The following is a 12,545-nucleotide window of genomic DNA, read 5'->3' as shown; positions in this document are numbered from 1 at the left end:
GGCTGATGCTACCTACAAGGGGGAGACAAGCTCTTAAGATCTTCTAGCCCTAAAAATCAGTATTTCCCCAAGGCTTTCAAGGAAGAGATTGTCTGTAACTTTAGCTTTAGCAGTGAACATTTTTGAAGATAAGTGGAGAGGGACTGGCTCCTCCAGCAAGACAAGTCTACAGGGGAATGAAGACATAGCCAGTCCCCTCTTCATCCAAGGAGCCCTGATCTCCAGCTCATTTGTGCCCACACTCAGTGAACCGAGTCTGTCCTGGGTTCAGCTGGGATAGAGTTAATTTTTACAGGAACCTGGGAGGTGGGGGGGGGCATAGCCGGGGCAGCCGACCTGAACTAGCCAAGGAGCTATTCCATACCATGTGACATCATGCTCAGTATATAAATGGGGAGCGGGCCGGGGGGGAGGGCTCTCGACTTTTGGTGGCGGAGCGTCGGGTTCCGGGTGGTGAGCGGTTGCACTGTGCATCACTCGTTTTATATATTCTTTCATTAGTACCGTTGTTGTTGTTGTAACCTTTTTTTGTGTTGTCCCAGTAAACTGCCCTTGTCTCAACCCTCGAGGTTCCAGTTTTTTTTCCTTTTCTCTCCTCCGTCTCCTCCCTATCCCACCGGAGGGGGGCGGGAGGAGTGAGCGAGCGGCTGCGTGGTCCTTTGTTACCGGCTGGGCTGAAACCACGACAGAGTCCCACTTGAAATGGCTTTCACAAAACTGATAGACTCGTCAGGCCAGGATGCATAAAGACATTTAGGCAGCTAAGATGCAGTTTGGCCTCTAGCAGAGTTAAGGACAGTCAGGCACCTGTCTTCCAAGAAGAACTTGGCTGTTTGGCAATAAACTTGTCTTGGGCAAGTTTAACCCAACTATCTGCGAAGGTCTCTGTGTGCAGTCCGCCCCAGTAATACTCCCCATGCACAGAAAGTGCCACAGCACTGCCTGCCTGATGGGAAATTAGTGGCTGTTTTGAAGGAAGATAAATAAGACAAGAACAAGTGAAAACACACTCTCCAGGGCAGTCAGCAGAGAAGGCTTCGAGTTGGCTCACCCTGCAAAATGGATGATGATCGACAAGGCACATGGATTCCTTTGAGATGGAAAGGTGCAGAAAAGAGTAGAAAAAAAAATAATCATAACAACTCAGCAGTCACAAGCATAATCCCACACATTTACTGTCTATCTCTGCTCCCTTTGCTACACTCTTCACACATTTTCTGTGATTTTTATTTTAATTCTGAAGACTCATGGTACAAGACCCCTAATTGATGTCATATGGCACTTATTTCACCAGCATATATAAACCTCATTTTCCCCTGATATTTAATTGACGCTATACAAATGAAAAACCAGAGCAGGGCATGTGGGTGTTTAAAAGGAAGCTCAGCGTGTGGGAACTGTCAAACATTTGAGCTGACTAGAACATCCCCAGCCTAGCCTCTCCATCAAGAAAAACGCATTAGGATGAGAAGATACCATGACCTTACTCCTGAAATGTTTGAGGCATCATCTGATAGCGATTACCGTAACTTGCTGCTTGTTACAGCCCAGAGACATGGGCTGGAGGCTGTGGAGGGACCAGGGAGGGACCGGGGAGGGAGAGTGGGGGCCATACCATCAAGCAGCCCATGAAGGGCTGGGCTCCTTGCAAACCTAAACGTGCTCCACAGCAGGTGAAAGCCATGCCCTTTATCTTTGGGGTTTCTAACTAAAACCCCAAAGATAAATCTCAAATCTCAAACACTCTGTGTTGTTCCCAGAAACCAAAAGATTATTTTTAGCTCAAGGATTGTTCTCGGTGCAGATGGCCAGAGTCCTAAGATAGAATAAAGGCTCGGGCTGTCTGCCATGCACTGCTGGTGGATCACCCCATGGTGAATAGGCCTCTGTGTCCATCTCTCCTCAAATGCCAAAAGGCAGTAACAGCACTTCGCTGGTTTCACAAGACATTCTGACATCTCAGCATGGAAAACCCCATCTGCAATGAGCACCGCTTCTCATCAGGGAGAACATGGTTTCCTCCCCCTTGGGTCCTCTCTTGCATGTCTTGCTTGGTCTCCCAAAGTGTTTGCTACCTCCTGTCCATAAGAACGCTCCAGGCTGGAGACAGCCATGTGCTGTGCTGCGGGCACACTGGCAGCTCACCACAGCAGTAATATCTGGCACTAACAGTGCTTTATATGTTCAATAAGCTGCTGGAGCAGTAAATGGTCTTTGCCAGCTGTTTCTGAGCAATGCAAAAGCTCCCCCACTGAGCTTCCCACACAAGCTCTCATCACACATGGTGAGTAGTTTTCCTCCTAAACCTGGTCTATCTCTTTTCAAGCCACTGGACGTCACTCAGTTCCTGCCAGCTCTTATAACACCCACAAAAAACACTGAATAGAAACAGCACCAAATCCCCTGAAAGTGCTTCATTTTGGGGGTGCTTAGAGGGCATTAACTGGGCTTTGCACTTTGGGAGCCAGGTGAGGAGAAACTTGATTTTACACATGGAAAACCATCAGGTAATGGCTCGAAGTCACGGAACTGCCACAGCACCATTTCAGAGAGGACCCAGTGGACCTGGGACTCAGCCGACCTGAGGCCCATGCTCCAGCCATATCTCCATCCCTCAGAGACAAGGGGATGAGTTGGGTGAAGAAGACAGCTAATGGGGACCCACCTCCTGTTGACTGCTGTATCTACAGATACCCAGCGAATCATGGAAAGAATAGCCCAATGGGTCCTTGTGGCATCCTCCAACACCGTGGTGCTGGCTGCCATCAGGTACAGGGACAGCCTGGAGGGACCATGAAACCCTGGTCTTCTGAGGCTGTTCCTAGGTCTTCTGAGGCTGTTCCTAGGAAAACACTAACCATGATAAACTGAATTAAACATTTTAAGGTCTTTGAAATCTGCAGGTGGGCAGACACCAGAGTCACCACTGTGACCGTGCTGCTCCACAAGATTATTCATGTATGGCACAGAAAAATCCTGCAGAATTGGCACAGCCCAGTGAGTAAGGTGCTGACTCAGGGCACCTGGGCTGCAGCCCCAGCCAGCATCTCCTTGGCATCACCTTTCCTCCTCCTTCCTCTTCTTGGCTTTTCTCAGCCCTTCAGGACAGGGATTGTCTCTTAACCCACACAGAGCCTGCAAAATGGGGCAAGTGCTACCAGAGCTAGAGGCTCACAAGGAACAGCTACTCCAGAAACAACCATTTCCCACTGTTTCTCCCTCTCATCGTGACCCCAAGCACAGTGGAAAGTCTGGCCTGGGACCCCCTGAGCACAAGGATGCTGTACCTGGGCTGGGAATGAAGGCCACAGTACTGCCTCAGCTAAAAGCATCCTGCTCAACTGCCCCCCCTGCCCTGCCACGCAGGGGCATCATCACATGCCTGCTTTGATAGAGTCCAACTGCTTTAACTAGGCATCAATTCAGCTGAAAACCATTTTTGCAGGGTTTGTTCTCAGATGATTGAGTCCCTGACATGCCTCACCACCAGCACCAGGACCTCCAGTGCTGGCTTACAGGCGAGGGGGCAGGCAGGGTGGACCTTTAGAGCCTGGACTTCTGCTGGGCAAGCGTTCTCGTCTACTGCAGTGTTAGTCTGGAGCAAAGGGGGCCACAGCTCTGAAGCTGAGGACAGGCATGTTTCCTGGCCTGGCTCATGCTCAGGCAGGGCAGAGCAGCCTCCAACAGAGCCCCTCAGAGGCTGGATCAGTGCAGAGTCAGCACAGCTTGGCTCCTGGGTCTTTCCAGAGCTTCATCTCCTCCTGATCAATGTGAAAGCACCCTGAGCCATGGTACTGCACCCTCCCCAGCTCCTGACAAACATCTCTCTGCTGACATTCACCCAAAGCCACACTTGCATCAAGCTGGGGAGGAAGGAAGGGACAGCCCTGCGGGATATGTTGCTGCTCTGTTTCCACAGGAAAGCCACACTCTGCAGCATCCTGCAGCCAAGATGGGAGGTGGAAAGCCACAGACATGGTGCAGGGCATCTGTGTCTTTGGGGATGGACCACAGGCTTTTGCACCAGTTCCAGCCAGCCAGGGAAGGAGCATCTGCTGTGCCCCTTCTCTGACTCCAAAAGGCCTTTTGGCCCCACATCCACTTACAAATCATCACTTCCCACCACCTCTGGGATGCAGCAATTCAGGATGGAAGGTGGTACATTTTCCAGACATCTCAGGGACTTGATCAATTTAAGGGAGAGCAAGTCAACCCCTGGCTCATCAGGCATGGAAAGCACTCATTCATCACCTGCATGTCCCATTCACCACTCTCAGGTGAGCAAAGTTTCTTATTTTATGTCCAGGGCTGCCCAAAGAGCACCACTATCACCATGGGCCCACCTCTCACACCGTGGCACCAAGCACCAGCATGAGGCACTGCTCAACATTTAAAAGGGGCGTAAATGGGAACCAGAATAAGCTCTTCAAACTGCTCCATGCCGTTCTTTGGCAGGTGCATAGACAGAGCAGAAGGTTCAGTTGAAACTAGCACACAAGAAACAACTGCAGCAGCTGTCTTGAAACAAGGCACCTGAAATAAGCCATGGTCCATTCAGGATCCTGTGCATTGGGGCTGCCAGGGGGCTTGAATCTACCAACAGAAGAGTGAGGGCTGCGTGTGTCCAGCCTTAGAGGTCTGATCATGACGCTAATTGCAGAGGGGGAATGCCGCTCTGCCCTGCAGGGCTCAGGCGATGCTCACAAGGGGCTGTGATGGTGGGAGCACGATGGTGGGAATGCAGCCATGGGCACACCCAGGTCTTCAGGGCCGAGGAATAGAGCTGTGGGCTGTGCTCCGACACTCAGCTGCGGGGACGGTGCCCAGCTGCCCCCAGCACCCAAAAGGACCTGGGCAAGCTGGGATGCACCCCATGCCCTGCCAGCAGTGCTGAGGACACCGCAGAAGGATACCCCAGGAGGTAGGATCAGTCTTCCTTGGGAAATGCTGGTCTTTCTCCAGCAACTATTAAAAACACCAGGGACACCCGCTTGGACCAGGCACCCCACTTTCAGAGAACTAAACCTGACAAGAGGCAACCCTGAGCCCCAAACACCCTCAAGGCTCTGGCCCTTAGTTTGTCCTTCTGCTGACAGCAGCCATTTGGGCAGAGAGGAACATCAGCTGAGAGACACCTGAGATAAACAACTTGAGAAAACAAAGCAAACACAGTCTTTAATTTAAGGGCCACCTCCATTCTGGCAGAGGATAATCCCTGGGCCAGCCGAGGGAGGCTGTTGCCACCCTCAGGCTCGGCAAATGCACCAGCCATATGCAAGAAGCATCAGCATGCAGGGAAAGCCCGAGAGTGGTGGCAATGCTTTTTTAACTCAGGCTCACACTGGTGAACAACCCACTGGATCTGGTCACAACAGAAGTATATTGAACAGCCTTGCTGTGTGTTCCCTCCCTTGCTCCACCATCACAGCTTCCCACCCTTGCCCCGATGTCCTTCCTGTTAAGCGATGCTTAGGCTCTGCTTCATTTTCCGAGCTCTGCAAGATCTAAGGCAAAAACAAAGCATCATCCTTCTCTTAAGCAGAAATCATTCATCCTATTCCCTTCCTAAAGAGACCACTTTTCCCCTCTCCACGTTTGCAGGTCATGGTTCAAGGTAAAAGATAAGCCAAAGAGCTGCTGAGAGGATGGAGAAAAGCTGTCCCCAGCCTCCTCGCCTGCGGGAGGCAGCAAGCTGGGGAGCAGCACAGCAGTGGGGGAGCAGGCAGCCCCCCAGCCGGCTGAATTTCAAAGCCTGCATAATTCAGCAGGGAATTTGACTCATGCTTCCTAATCCTGCCTCCAGGCAAGACGCATGTACCTCCCTGAGGGATGGCTCCAGTGTAACTTTAATTAACTCTTGATCCAGCACGAAAGGAAGGGCAAAGCTTCCCCTGGGCTGAGGCATGCCAAAATATCCATATTCCCCAGCCCTTTCAGCTCTGCTGCCTCCGGACTGAAGAGGCAGTCACTCAGAACAGGGGCTTTACATGCCCCAGATTGACCTCTGGATGCGCTTCTCTCCCTCCATCATTTACAGGAGCCTCTGGGGCACTATCCAGATAATTCACAGCCTAATACTGCATTCTCCATAACATCTCTGTGCCTTATTTCCCAGTCTGCAAAAGGAGAAGAGCTGAAGCCCTCACACCGCCACATTCACTCCAGCGCCTTTGCAGATGTGCCACCTCGGACCAAGCCAGCCCCGTGTTGGGCAGGGCAGGGCGGGGCAACAGGGATGAGGTGATGGTGGGTCCCCAACCAAGACGCATCTCGGCAGCAGACCTGAATCCAGCAGAGGACACAGACAGGCTGGTAAACCTTGTGTGGGACCTTGCTGGTTCAGAGGGGTCATCCTGGGAGAAATTCTTCCCCTTGTAAGCTTAAGAAGCCCCCAGCACATGTTTCCCTTTGCACATTTTCTACTCTCCAGCCAAAGCAGGACTGTAGTACATATCCAGCAGATAAAGCTGAAATCCAGTTAGAGCATCTCAGACATTATTTTTCCCAGCAGTGGAAAAGTAATCATGGCAGCCCCATTGACTCCAGCTGGCTCATCCCCAACGCTGGAGCTATGGTCTTCAGCAGCTAAAGGATTGATCTTTCCAGGTGGCTTAAAACAAATTAATGAAAGACAAATAATTTGGAGCAATTTTTCTCAACCTTTCATAGATAAGGGGCAGAAAACCCCTTTTCTGCTTCTTAGCACTCTTCCTGCAAAATGCTAGAGCAAAATTGTTTCAACAGGTTTGGCAGAGACTGCCATGCTTTGAAGCTTTCTCAACACTGGAAAAAACCAGTTTCAGACCTGCTTTCATTGCATTATGCAGCTCATGCACAGAAATAAACCACCCCCTCTCACACTATACAGACAAAGTCAGGAGGTGATGAATCCTCTTAGATTCACCAGTATTGAAGAGGGCTTGTTTCAGCCAGCCCACTTCTCAGTCTCTGCCACCCAAATCTTCCCAAGAGCTGGTGTGACGGCCAATGCTGGTGTGATGGCTAGCTGTGCACCTCTGCTACCCCTGGTGCACCAACAGACATGCAAGGAAAACAAGATGGCTCCAAGACTCTGTGTTATAAGAAACGTGACTGAGGCTCCAAGTCTCAGCTGTGGCAGAGGCTTTTGAACTGCAAAACCAGATATATTAATTCACTTCCCCCCCCCCCGCAACAGATTAATTCATGCTCTGAAAAAAAAGCTACTTCAACGAACAGCTGCTGATGGTGGGAGGCCAGCCAGGTAGCACCCCATGGGGTGCTGGGCCTCTCCATCCCATCTGTACACAGGGACTAAAACCACAGTAATCTACCTGCCAGAGGCTGCATGAGATAAGTAGGTAAGAAAAAATTTAAAAGCCCATGCTTTGAGATGGAGGTAACCAGACCCATCTCAGCATGGCAGGCAAGTGCTTTCTCAGAAGTTCAGCATCTCTGCAGCACTTTTGGGCACCATGTCCCTGCCCTGCACTTGGCCCTTGCCCCAGCCCACCACAGCCAGGCTGCGCGGATGCAGGGGAGATGGTCCCTGCTCCAACAGCCTCCAGGATACAGCCTGCAAAACATGAGTCCTTCCCAGGGGAGTGAAGGAGAGTGAGCTCAAATCCTGCTGTGTCAGGCAGGGTTTGTCTCTCTGCCTTGGGAGCAGTAGCCCAAGCTGAGTTTGCCTCAAGCATCCAGGACTGTTCTCCCCTCTCTCCACTACAAACCTTCTTCTTGCTATCTCCTGCTGTATCAAATCCACCACGGGCTTATTAAAAATCATATGACTTCTGGGAAGTTGAACTTTAGCTGGTTGACAAGCTGCCCAGCTCTCCTGCATGCCTCAGAAAGTCAGGTTACCCCTGCTAGGGAAATCGATCAGTCATTTACCCCCATTAAATCCATTTCTCCGTGTAATGCTATATAAACAAGCAGTATTTGCACGACAACACATGTCATAAGAAGCTTCTCAAGGCAAGCAAGCTCTTTCCAAGAGCTCCACACACAACATCATAGCCAGCTAGTGCCAGGGACACTGAATGCAGTAGTCTCTCTCCAGGAAACAAGGTATCACTCAGCACCTCCCAAAGGGCCAAAGAAAGAGAAATAGATTTGCACTTGAGATGAGCATTTTCTTATCAATGTAGCAAGCAGACTGAGCCCCTAAAGCAATCCCAGATCCGTATAGATGTTATCTCATACCAGTCCACTATGCAAAGCAGGAAGACTTGGCTATCGCTAACAGATGGAAAAACTTAAGCTAAAACATAAGAAAAGCAAGTTAAGTGACTTGCCCAAGGCCACATGATGAGCCAGTGTCAAGGTGGGCTGTCAAGTCTGAGCTGTGAGGGGTGAGAAGGGCCCCCCTCACCCCTGGGCTCACAGACCCAGCTCTGTTCATTTGCCTTTCAGGCTCCCACTTGCAGCTCAGCACAGAAGGGATACAGTGATTTGCATTGAATAGCTCTCAATGCATGTTTTTTCTTCTATGAATCTGCCCCAATAAAGCTTTTGAAACTACATAAATTTTTAGCCCCAGAACATACTTTGGCCAGAAGTTGCACAGCTTGGTAGCATGGCCCTCTGCACGGGGAGCAGAAATCAGATCTGCTGAGACTGAATGCCAGCCCAGGCTGGCCTCTCTCAGCACTGCCCGCTGCAGCAGGCTCTTCATATCCACTAAGGTCGCTGCAGAGCCCTTAACTCAGCTGTGGCAGAGCAGCAGTGTGGCAAGCAGACTCCACAGCTGGCAGGCTCATGCCCACAGTGGGTTTGTACACTGCAATTTGCTTGCTGCCCACTTCCACACTGAGGAGGGAGGGCAGCAGAGAAGAACCCCCACAGCAACCAAGCAGTTGAGGAGCAGGAGGCTGGTAAAGATACAGTTTGTGCAGCTTACCTCGCTCAGAACATCAAGGCCCATTCCCACCCTACTGTAATTCCAGCAGCTTCAACAAACTTGCAGCAGTATGGAGCTGACCCACAGTACATGCACTTTATCTAATTACAGCTATCACTGAGGACACAGGAGGAGCACAGCACCGGCCAACCACTTGCTAAATAGCAGCAACACGACACTTCATGTTCAGTGGCAAGAGATGTACACCTCTAGCCTTAAGCACTCGTGTTGAAGATCAGATGGGGCAGGAGCCAAAGCATTTGCCATCAATGCTCAAAGTTGAAATTTGCCTCAGAAACTGCTCCAAGTCAAAACCCCATGGCCTCACTTTATATAAAGCCAGGCTGCTGCTTTACATGAAGTTTTCATTGCAAAATCTGCCCTTAGGGGAGATTATGCAAGACTTAATTTGAACAGTAGGAATGACCCTGAAGTGTTTTCTTTAAAGGCCCTGATGTTTTAAACTCTGACTGCAGGAAGCCACGAAGCTTCCAGTCCCCAGCAGAAGAAAACCAGCTTCTCTGCTCACAAAGCAGACAACCAGCAGCTTCTCCATACAGCAAGGAGCAGGGAAGTGGCAGAAAAATCACAACTTCTGCCATAAGTGTGCTTCTCCACTTATGCCCCATGCTCTCCAGAGAACTCCTGTGCCACTCCCCAGGTGCAGGTACATTTGGGTGCAGCCTGAAGATATCAAACACACTCCCAAAAGCTTTGCCAACTGGTGTAGAAAGGTGCTTTGGTTATGAGAGGACCTCCAGTTTCAGTCCATGAGCTTACACATTGCTTTGGGATCCTCTGAAATGTCCCTAGAAAGCACCAAACCTGATGATCACAGGGCTAATAATTTAAAGGGAAAATAACAACAGTGTATCAACAGCAAGCATCAGCAGCAGGGACTGCGGAGGGATTTACTGTGCAAGGAGGACCTTGCCTGGTGGACCAGAGCAACAGAGATGCTGGAAACACAGCTGCATCTCACCCCACACAGCTTCCACGCCAGGTGCAAGTAGTGACATTCCTGCAAGAGTGCCTGTTCCCAGCAGAGTAAGGTTCAATGGGAAAAGGACAAGCAAATACATGACAGGTACCCTGAGTGACTCAGCACAGACTCCTGCCTGTGGAAGGACTGTGGGCCAGACAAGGACCCTCCAGCAAGGTCCCTACAGGACCCTGCAGGGCTCTCAGTGCTGCCCAGTCTTCCCCACGCTGACAGGCCTATCCCATGACGAGCTGACAGCCCACCTTTGCAGCCTGGTGCATCCCTCAGCCTCACTGCTCGGGTCCAGCTTGGTTTTATATTCTTTTTCTGTTCAGGGACAGGAGCACTGTAACTCTCGCCTTGTGATTTATAACCACCCACATACAGGTAGCTCTGCTTTGAACACTTCAGCTCCAGCTGGCGTTCTGTTTGGCCCCTTGCAGGTTCGTGCCATGCTGTGACTGACCTTGCATGGTAACAGCAATCCGCTCACTAGTCAGCGCTGGCTTTTTACCATTTGTTTACTCCACAGCTTTACCTGCACTTTGCATGCAGGTTTTACATAACCTCCAACTCAGTCTTCCCTGTTGCCTGAGTGTTGTTGTTTTTTAAAAAAGAACAACAAGATACATTTGCAATTGAAGCTGAAGGCAGGACCCTGCAGCTCAAGTATGCTCTCTCCTGGGTACTGTTTCTGCACTGGAATTGCTGAACTTGGCAGGGAAATGGAAGAAAGAGACCCTGGAGCTACTGGGCCACAGATGTGGGAGAATCCTGCCTGAGCTGCCCTGAGCCATTCCTTGTCGCGGCAGGGCCCTGCTTCTAGGGCTGCTCTGGGGCAGATCCATGTCTCCAAGCCAGGCACACCAAGAAAGGGCAGGGGAAGAGGAACCTTTTCTGCAAAGCAGAGACTGGGCTGAAAACACATCTCTCCTTCAGCAAATCAGAGCCAGCACGTGCACCGCATGTGCGAGCAGCATCAGAGGCAAACTACTTGCTTGGACATAGGGAAAGGTGACACAGAGCAACTGCCTAGCAACTCCATGTCCCCCCTCGGGATCTACTTTTTTCTTGCAGTCTTCCAAAAAGCCCAGAGCCCCTCTCTGAATTAAGACTAGGGACAGTGCTAGAGACGTAGGTCTCCATGGGCCACCAAGCAGGTCCTGGGGGCAGCAGCTGGGAAACCACCTCCAGCTCCACTCAGGACCAGCCCAGGCCAGAAGAACTGCCAAACCGCTCCATCCCAAAGCTGCTCCTCCTCGCCGTCACTCTCAGGAACAGCTCTCACCCGCACCCTGCCCGCTCAGCCGCTCCCGTCAGGAGGCTTTAGGACAAAGCGCAAAGCAGACTCTTGGGACTACAATCGGCTCGCTCTCCGTCCCTCCAAAGAGGACGCGGGGCAGCCAGCAGGGCTTAATTAATACAACACTGTCGCCTTGCAGCTCGCTCAAGTACTCTACGAGCGGCAGGGCCTCAGTGCCGGGGTATCCGGCACGCCGGGGCTCCCCCGCAGCCTGCCCGGGGACAGCGGAGACCGCGGGCGGCGGCTCGGGGCGGGCGGCGGCTGCGGCCGGCGCCGCTGCCCCAGGCCGGCTTCCCACGCCCGGGGCTCCGCTCCCGGCGAGAGAAAGGGGAGTCCGAGGGCGCTTGGGGAGCGGGACGGGGGTGCCCCGCGTATCGCGGGGTTCGGCCCGCCCGCTCCAGAGCTTCCTGGCGGCGGGCGCCGGCCCAGGCGGCGGGGACGCGGCGGGACACGGCGCGGGGCAGCCCGGGCCCCGGCTCGGCGGCCCCCCGCCCGGCCCGAGCGCCGACTCACCTGCTCCGGCTCGGCCCCGCCGGGCCCGGGTCCCGCAGGACGCCTTGCCGTCGGCTCGGCTCGGCACAAGCGCCGCTCCCCCGGCGTGAGCCCGCACGGCTCGGCTCGGCTCGGCCCCGCCCGCCCCGGCAGCGAGGCGCCACACCCCGTGCCGTGCACCGGCCCCCCTCCAAAGGCAGGCATCATCGCCCCAGGACGTCCCCTTCCCAACCCCCCCGCAGGGCTTCCCCCAGTGCCGCAGCCCCCCCCGGGACAAAGGGCCGCGGCTCCCGCGGCAGCTGCCCCCCCCCCACCCCCCAGCACACGGCATTGGCATCGCTCGTGTCCAGCCTGCGGCTCTGCATCAGCTGCCCCACCGTGCTCCCCAGGCCCAACCTCCTCCGTGAAGCACAGCAAAGGCGACCCCCAACTGTCGCCCCTCCCGTGCCCCGCTCTAGGTCAGGAATTTCCCCCACCCCACGGTGGGACCGTGGCTGGCCCAGTCAGATCCCTCTGCCCTGCCCCACGCGGCACCCAGGAGCACATTGGCTCTGGACCATGGCTGAGGGCTCCTCAGAGCGAAGGCAGTTCAAATTCCAGATGTGCCACACGTGCACATGGAAGAACACCACTGTTAGATCCCAAACTATTAAATGGCGACAGATCCTGGCGCCGAGACTTCCCAGTACTTGCGCAAAGCCAGAGGAGCTTGTGTGACCCCAGCCTGAGGAAAGAAAGCACTTTCTATTCCTGTCTCTGATGGTGGGCTGAGTCTTCTCACCTTTCCTCCAGCTCTGCCTCCTCTCCCAGCTGCTATCCCGTCCCTTCACCGCTGGGATAAGGGTGCTCACAGAGGGCAGCCATGCAGTACCCACCACCATGCACTC

General features: G+C 53.0%; 1 protein-coding gene across 2 annotated transcripts in view; it reads right to left on the bottom strand.

Moving 5' to 3' along the window:
• Positions 1-11,783, bottom strand: part of LOC128154631 (dual specificity testis-specific protein kinase 2-like) — a 30,176-nt gene extending 18,393 nt beyond the window's left edge. Inside the window, exon 1 of one of the 2 annotated variants that reach the window (XM_052815523.1) lies at positions 11,680-11,783. The gene's annotated coding sequence lies outside the window, so the exon portion shown is untranslated. Of the gene's footprint in view, positions 1-8,881; positions 8,913-11,679 lie in introns of those variants that run through there. The other variant, XM_052815524.1, reaches the window with a different exon arrangement.
• Between the last annotated feature and the right edge of the window lie 762 nt (positions 11,784-12,545).

Source organism: Harpia harpyja, chromosome 19 (genome assembly GCF_026419915.1).
Source record: "Harpia harpyja isolate bHarHar1 chromosome 19, bHarHar1 primary haplotype, whole genome shotgun sequence".
In the NCBI taxonomy this organism is placed as follows: Eukaryota; Metazoa; Chordata; class Aves; order Accipitriformes; family Accipitridae; genus Harpia; species Harpia harpyja.
The sequence above is the reverse complement of the archived record's forward strand: the minus strand, read 5'-3'. Positions and strand labels throughout refer to the sequence as shown.